The 7,555-nt window shown below is 39.5% G+C and overlaps 1 non-coding gene across 1 annotated transcript; it reads left to right on the forward strand.

Moving 5' to 3' along the window:
* The first annotated feature begins 2,245 nt into the window (after window positions 1-2,245).
* On the forward strand, window positions 2,246-2,352 carry LOC132616287 (small nucleolar RNA R71). Its single transcript, XR_009573078.1, has one exon. It is a non-coding gene; the product is annotated as a small nucleolar RNA R71 (small nucleolar RNA).
* Window positions 2,353-7,555: the final 5,203 nt, after the last annotated feature.

Raw genomic sequence — 7,555 nt, forward strand, 5'->3', positions numbered from 1 at the left:
GGAATCCCCCGGATGTCTGCAATAGTCCAACCCAAAGCTCTTAAATGCTTTCTCAAGACTGCGGTGAGTCTCTGAACTTGGCCCTCATTCAGAAGCGATGACACAATAACTGGAAGAGTAGCATTTGCTCCAAGAAAACATATTTAAGATGGGATGGAAGTTGCTTGAGTTCCAACTTCGGTGGCTCAATAATTGATGGTTTTGCTGGAGGAGTTGTTCGTTTTTCTAAATCAAGAGACAGTTTCTTGGGCTCATAAGAGTAAGACCCCAGACCGGTGAGTGAATTCACTGTCTCATTATATCCCTCCATTTGTTCGGCATCAAAATTCACCAAGATGGCCAATAATGCTTCACTCAAGAATTCTTCCTCCATTTTAAATTCCACTGCTTCATCCACCTCATCAACCGAGTTTATGACTGAAATACTTTGATAAGGACTAGGTAATTTCATGCCTTTGCTAGCGTGAAAAGTCACTTCCTCATCGTTCACCCAGAACTTGATCTCGTGCTTCTCGGAATCCATAAGAGCCCTCCCTGTCGCAAGGAAATGTCTTCCCAAAATGATAGAAATTTCCTGATCAATAGCACAATCAAGAATCACGAAATCTGCCGGCAGTAGGAATTCCCCGATTTGAACCTCCACATCATCAACTACCCCCAATGGCCTTTTTATCGATCTGTCAGCCATCTGCAACCTCATGGTAGTTGTCTTGGCATCGCTAGCCCCGATCTCTTGAAAATTTCCAGGGGCATAAGATTTATGCTCGCCCCGTTATCACACAAAGCCCTGGAGAAATCTTGCTGCCCTATGGTGCATGGAATTGTGAATGCTCCAGGATCTTCCCTCTTTTGCACTGTGGTCTTGGAAAGAATAGCACTAACGCGGTGAGTGATACCCACAGTGTCGTGTTTCAATGGCTTCTTTTTCTTTGTTAAAAGATCCTTCAAATACTTAGCAAAGCCAGGCATTTCTTGGACAGCGTCCATGAAAGGAATGTTCATTGTCAACTGCTTGAGTTGATCATAAAATCGCAAGCACTTCTTATCTTCTGTTTTTATCACTATCCTTTGAGGAAAAGGCGGTGAAGATTTAAACAATTGGCTCAAAGGGCGAAGAGCGCCAGAAATTTTTGCCTTTCCCCCTTCCTGTTTTTCTCTTTGTGCCTTGAGATTTTCAAGATTCTGCTCCTCTTCAGCCACAATAGGGACTTCCTCCTCTGCTTCTTCCTCTACAATAGCATCAGGTACATCAGACTGCGCTTCTTCTTTTTCAACAATTGGTTCCAGATCAATCACCTTTTTATTAGCACCTTGAAGTATTTTTTCACTTCTGGTGCTAATAGTAAGTACATTCTCCACAGAGTTTACTCCACTACCTTTTGGATTTGGAACTGTATCACTCGGTAGTTGTCCTCGTTGAGGAGTACGCACTTCTCGGGAAAGGTCTCTGAATTGTGCTTCAAGCTTCTGAATGGAAGCTGAATGAGATAGTTGGACCTGAGACATTCCCTTGATTGTGCTCTCTGTTCTGTCTTGATTCATTAGCATTTTCTGCATCATACTTTTCAGTTTCGCAGAATCATTAGGCGTGTTGCCAGCAGAGTTGCTAGCTGAATTATCTCTCCACTGTTGGGAATTAGATTCTTGCTCCCTAGGTGGAATGTAGGGGTTCGAGCTCTTGTTTCCATAATTATAGTTGTTGTAATTCCCTTGATTTGGATTGCCCTGATCATTTCTTCCATAATTGTTCCCTTGAAATTGTTGTTGAGGCTTTTGCCATGGGTGATTACCGAGACCTTGATAATTTTGCCTTTGATAGCCCCCTTGCGAGTTGTTGACATAATTCGCATCTTCATATTGTGGCTGCCCCTCTAGATAAGCTTCTTCAGAGACTTGGTACATTCCGGGAGCATGAGGTGGCATCTCCTCTACAACATTCACACATTTGGCTTCTTTCTCTATAAGCCTCTTCGATAATAAATCCACGGTGGTTTGCAATTGAGAAAAAGCATGATCTCGCTCATGGTTTTCTTTGGCCACCGCGGCAGCAGAGGGACTACCATATGACAGGGTTTCACTATCACTAGAATGTCAAGCTTGGTTGTGGGTAGTAAGCTTGTCGAGCAACCTGGTGATGTTGACAAATGATTTGTCCATGAAGCATCCCCCAGCTGCAGTGTTGACAGCAATTTGATTCATGGTATCTAACCCCTTGTAAAATTTCTCGGTGAGGATAGCATCCGGAAATCCATGATTCGGAGATTGAGCTAGATAATACTTGAAACGCTCCCATGCTGCATATAGTTGTTCCCCCGGAAGTTGTTTGAACTCAAAGATCTTGTCCCTAAGCTCAGCCTTTTTGCTTGGTGGAAACCACTTTTTCAAGAATATATTGGCTAACTCGTTCCAGGTATGAATGGTATTGCTGGGGAGCTTTTCATACCATTCCCTTGCTTGGCCAACCAAGGAATATTTGAAGACTCGTAACCGCAGTGCATCAACAGGAACAACACCTTGGGATTGTTGAGAACATACATGCAGGAAATTCTTCAGGTGTCGGAATGGACAATCCTCCGAAGAATTTCGGAAATAGCCTTCAAGTTTCAATAGCTGATAGATAGAACTATCAATTTTGAAATTAGCATTTCCCATTCTAGGAGGAACTACAGCAGAAGCATAATCAGCTTCGTCGATGAATTCTGCAAATACATTCTCATCCTCCTCTTCTTCTGGTGCAGGATGGTTCACTTGGATTCCCCCTTGGTTTACTTGATTGCGATTGTGTGTTCCTGCCATGTTCACCTGGTTTGCTACAACAGCAAACAAGGTGTGATGGAATAGAAAAAGTTTTAAAGAAGAGTACACAACAATTAGTAATTTCTAAACCGTATTCCCCGGCAGCGGCGCCAAAATTTGATACGCTCAAATTACACCTATTAATGATGTAAAGCGGACGTTGTCAAATATAGTAACCCAACAAGGTTGGGGTCAAATCCCACAGGGAATATGGAGAGAAAAGAGTACTAATCGTATGCGATACTAGTCTTTAAAAGCTATAATCCTATTCCCGATAGTTTACAATAGTTGTTGAATAATGTAATTAAGTATTTTGACTGAAATTGTATTTAATGCGAAATAGAGACTAAGGTTGTGTTCCCCAATTTGATTAGATATTATGCTTCAGGTTTCAATGTGATATACTTCTAATGGTTGTTCTATGAATATGCACTTGGTCTCTTAAGAACTTCTTAATGTTTTCCAACAGTTAAGTCATATTTCCTCTTTATGATTCTTCCGAATGTAAAAGAGTTGCAATCGAAGAATGACCAAAAATACCAATTTAGACTTGTTCTCACCCCTAAGTTAGTCTATTAAACGAGGGTTAACGCCTCGAGTCATTGTCATTCAATCTTACCAATACTAATATAATGGCTTAGGATAATGCTTGCAATCATCACCCAACGCTAAATCACAAAAACTGAATGAATACCAACAACCATTATGCATATATCAATAATAGAAACCAATTCACATAATATCCATCATGGGACTCACAACCTTAGCTTTAAAATTAGCTACTCATAATCTTGACTAGCAAAGAAAGCTTAAAAGTTGACATAATATACTTACAATGCAATTACAAGGTGGAATGGAAGTGAAGTAGTTTACTTTAAATGCTCCAAAAACTTCTAATATGAAAAACCTAGAGTTTATGCTCTCAAAAATATATCTGGCTGCTGAATTAAAACCTTACTTAAGTATTTATAGAGCCAAAAATCGCGCCAAGTTTCTGGACAAAAATGCCCTTACGCCGCATCGTTACGGACCGTAACTCAAGTTACGATCCGTGCTTCATTTCGTCATTTGTCCACTTGTTGTTACGGCCACCATGCGACGAACCGTAACCTGTGTTACGGTCCGTCCTTCTGAAGCGTAACTTGTGACAATTACTTGGCAACTCTCTGGAATTTTGGCTGATGTTACGGTGAGATGTTACGGACCGTAACATGAGTTACGGACCGTAACACTGATGTTTCCATGAAAACTTTCTGGAAATTTGGCTCCTGTTACGGTTCAATGTTACGGACCGTAACATGAGTTACGGATCCAGTTACGGTCCGTAACATGAGTTACGGACCGTCATTTAGCTCCAATTTGTCCGTTTTTCAGCATTTCATCTCATTTCCGATTCTAGTTAACCAACCCTATAAAACACAAAAATAACATAAGAAACAATGTAAAAACACTTAAAAACAAGCAACACTTTTAGTTACAAAGGCATAAAATGTGCCGAAATTCACGGCACATCAATGGCCTGTAAGAACAAAAAGGGTTTCTGTGATTTTCGTTTTCGTTGAAGGAGAGAGAGGGAGGAGAGAGATCGTTGCACGAAAATGGGTCTGCTTTGATCTGCCATAGTTGAAAGGAAACATGGATTTTGTTTGGAAGAGGAAAGATGAAGGAGATGAAAGAAGAGGAGGCGTGAAGAGAAAGAGTGCGGCTGCCTTTTTTGTTCATTAGGTTTTTCAGTTGAATAATAATAGTGGGCCGGTCGGGTCGGGTATGGAACGGGTATGGGCTGGTAGGGAGTTGGGCTGGTTGAATATTTCGGATAGTGGGCTGTTGTGGGTGTTGGGCCAATTTGGGTGTAAAATATGGGTTGTTGTGGTCTGAATTTTGGGATTGAAATATCTTTTTCCTTGTATTTCTTTTGGCTTCTAAATTAGATCAAATATATTACGTAGTAATAATAATAATAATAGTAATAACAATAATAATAGATTTCATAATTTAGCGTTAATATAGTAATCTTATCATTTTTTAGTACATAAAATATAAACAAAGCAATAATAGAGTAAAATATTACCTAAGTTATATCTTATAATCAATACATAATAAGTAAGTAGCGATGTATGACGTATTGATACTTAACACTATTAATATAGTAGTAGAAATTATAATAAAGTAAGGGTAAAAATAAGATATTGATTTATTAATTGGAATAAAGGAGGGACAAAATTGGGTGTCAACAACGGACTGTACTAAAGTATAGTTAATTAATACATGTATAAATAATAATGCAAGTATAAATTATAAATATTAATGTATAAGATATAAAAATGTATTGCTATAAAATTAAGAAGCATGTATAAGATATGAAAATGTATTGCTATAAAATAAAGAAACAATTATTAGTTGCACAAAATGTGGTAGTATTCGTTGTACATGTGCAAAAATAATGATTCTTGAAAAATGACAATAAATTGATAAAACTCCTAAAATGAGGACATTTATCAATAAATCGTCAAAAATGTAACAAAATGTGTAAAAGGTGTACTTCGTGCTCTTTTAACGATCAGGGCTCCCTGAAACGTGAATTTTAAGCATGGCGAGTCAAAAGGTGTCAACAGGGAGCATCCAGTTCAGGTGGCTCCCAGCCCCATATTTATGCTTTAGCCGGACGCCAAGATCTTGAGTCCTCCCCTGACGTTGTTACATGTATATTATCCATATTCTCTCATGATGTTTATGCATTGATCTTTCGAGATCTATCTTGTCGTATATCACTCCTTATATTGTTGGTCATATTGGGGTGAAACCCAAGCCAATGAAACCTTTTGAAGTATCTACTCGTGTTGACGACCCGGTAATAGCTACACAAGTATATAGAAATTGTGTGATTATGGTATGTGATCATCATACTGTAGTTGATTTGGTTAAAATGGAAATGCTGGACTTTGATGTCATTATGGGCATGGATTGGTTGGCCTCTTGTTATGCTAATGTGGTTTGTAGAACAAAAATAGTTCGATTCTAATTTCCGGGAGAACCAGTGCTTGAATGGAAAGGTAACACTGCATCTCCAAGAGGTAGGTTATTTCCTATCTCAAGGCGAGGAAGATGATCGCTAAAGGCTAGATTTATCATCTAGTCCAAGTTCATGACACCAAAGCAAAATTGCCAACTCTTCAATCTGTCCCGGTAGTAAATGAGTTCCCGTATGTGTTTCCAGAAGAGCTTCCAGGTCTTCCACCAGAAAGGGAGATTGATTTCGCCATCGACGTGCTGCGGGACACCAAACCTATATCTATTCCTCCTTATAGAATAACTTCAGCTGAATTGAAAGAGCTAAAGGCACAACTGAAGGATTTGCTCGAGAAGGGATTTATTAGACCCAATTCATCTCCATGGGGAGCACCTGTCTTATTTGTAAGAAAGAAAGATGACTCTTTACGAATATGCATTGACTATAGGCAGTTGAACAAGGTGACAATAAAGAATAAATATCCACTTTCTAGAATCGATGAATTGTTTGATCAATTGTAGGGTGCTAAGTGGTTTTCAAAGATTGATCTGAGATCGGGATATCATCAAGTGAGAGTTAGGGAAAAAGATACTCCGCAGACAGCTTTCAGAACTAGATATGGTCATTATGACTTTCGGGTAATGTCGTTCGGGTTGACTAATGCTCCGGCAGTGTTCATGAATTTGATGATGATGTATTCAGGCCTTTCCTAGATCTATTCATAATTGTGTTTATCAATGACATCCTGGTACATTCTCGGTCAGAAGCAGAGCATGCAGATCATTTGCGTATTGTCCTTGGAATTCTTCAGACTCGTGAGTTATATGCCAGATTTTCAAAATGTGAGTACTGGTTGAATTCTATGACTTTTCTAGGCCATATTGTCTTAGCTGACGGCATTCGGGTAGATACTTAAAAGATTGAGCCTGTAAAGACTTGGCCAAGGTGTACAACGCCTGCAGAGGTCCATAGCATTTTCGGATTAGCAGGCTATTATAGAAGATTTGTGGAAGGATTTTCTTCTATATCTGCACCATTGACGAAGCTAACTTAGAAATCAGCAAAATTTCAATGGACCGATGCTTGCGAGCGCAACTTTCAAGAATTAAAAGATAGATTGACTTCAGTCGCAGTCCTAACACTTCCAGAATGACCAGAAGGCTATGTTGTTTATTGTGATGCCTCCGGTGTTGGGTTAGGCTGTGTGTTGATGCAGCACGGTAAAGTTGTTACCTATGCTTCCAGGCAGTTGCGAAAACATGAGAAGAATTATCCGACTCATGATCTTGAATTAGCTGCGGTTATTCATGCACTAATGATGTGGAAACATTATTTGTATGGTGTTCATGTTGATATTTATATAGATCACAAGAGTCTTCAATATATTTTCAAGCAAAAGGGGTTGAATCTACGGCAGAGGCGATGGTTAGAGCTATTGAAAGATTATGATGTGAGTATCTTATATCATCCCGGAAAGGCGAATGTGGTGGCCGACGCCCTTAGCCGTAAATCCATGGGCAGTTTATGTGACGCTCAGCCGGAAAAGAAGGAATTAGTTCGTGAGCTCCACCAGCTAGCTAGCCGAGGAGTTCGCTTAATGGACCCAGGAAATGTAGGAGTCACTGTTCACAATCCAGCTATTTCATCCCTACATATGGAAGTGAAAAAGCGTCAATATGAAGATTCCAAGTTGAATTATTTCAGAGATACACTTCCCCAGAAGGAGAAGTCACCATTTGAGATTTCTGC

This window comes from Lycium barbarum, chromosome 10 (genome assembly GCF_019175385.1).
Source record: "Lycium barbarum isolate Lr01 chromosome 10, ASM1917538v2, whole genome shotgun sequence".
Classification (NCBI taxonomy): Eukaryota; Viridiplantae; Streptophyta; class Magnoliopsida; order Solanales; family Solanaceae; genus Lycium; species Lycium barbarum.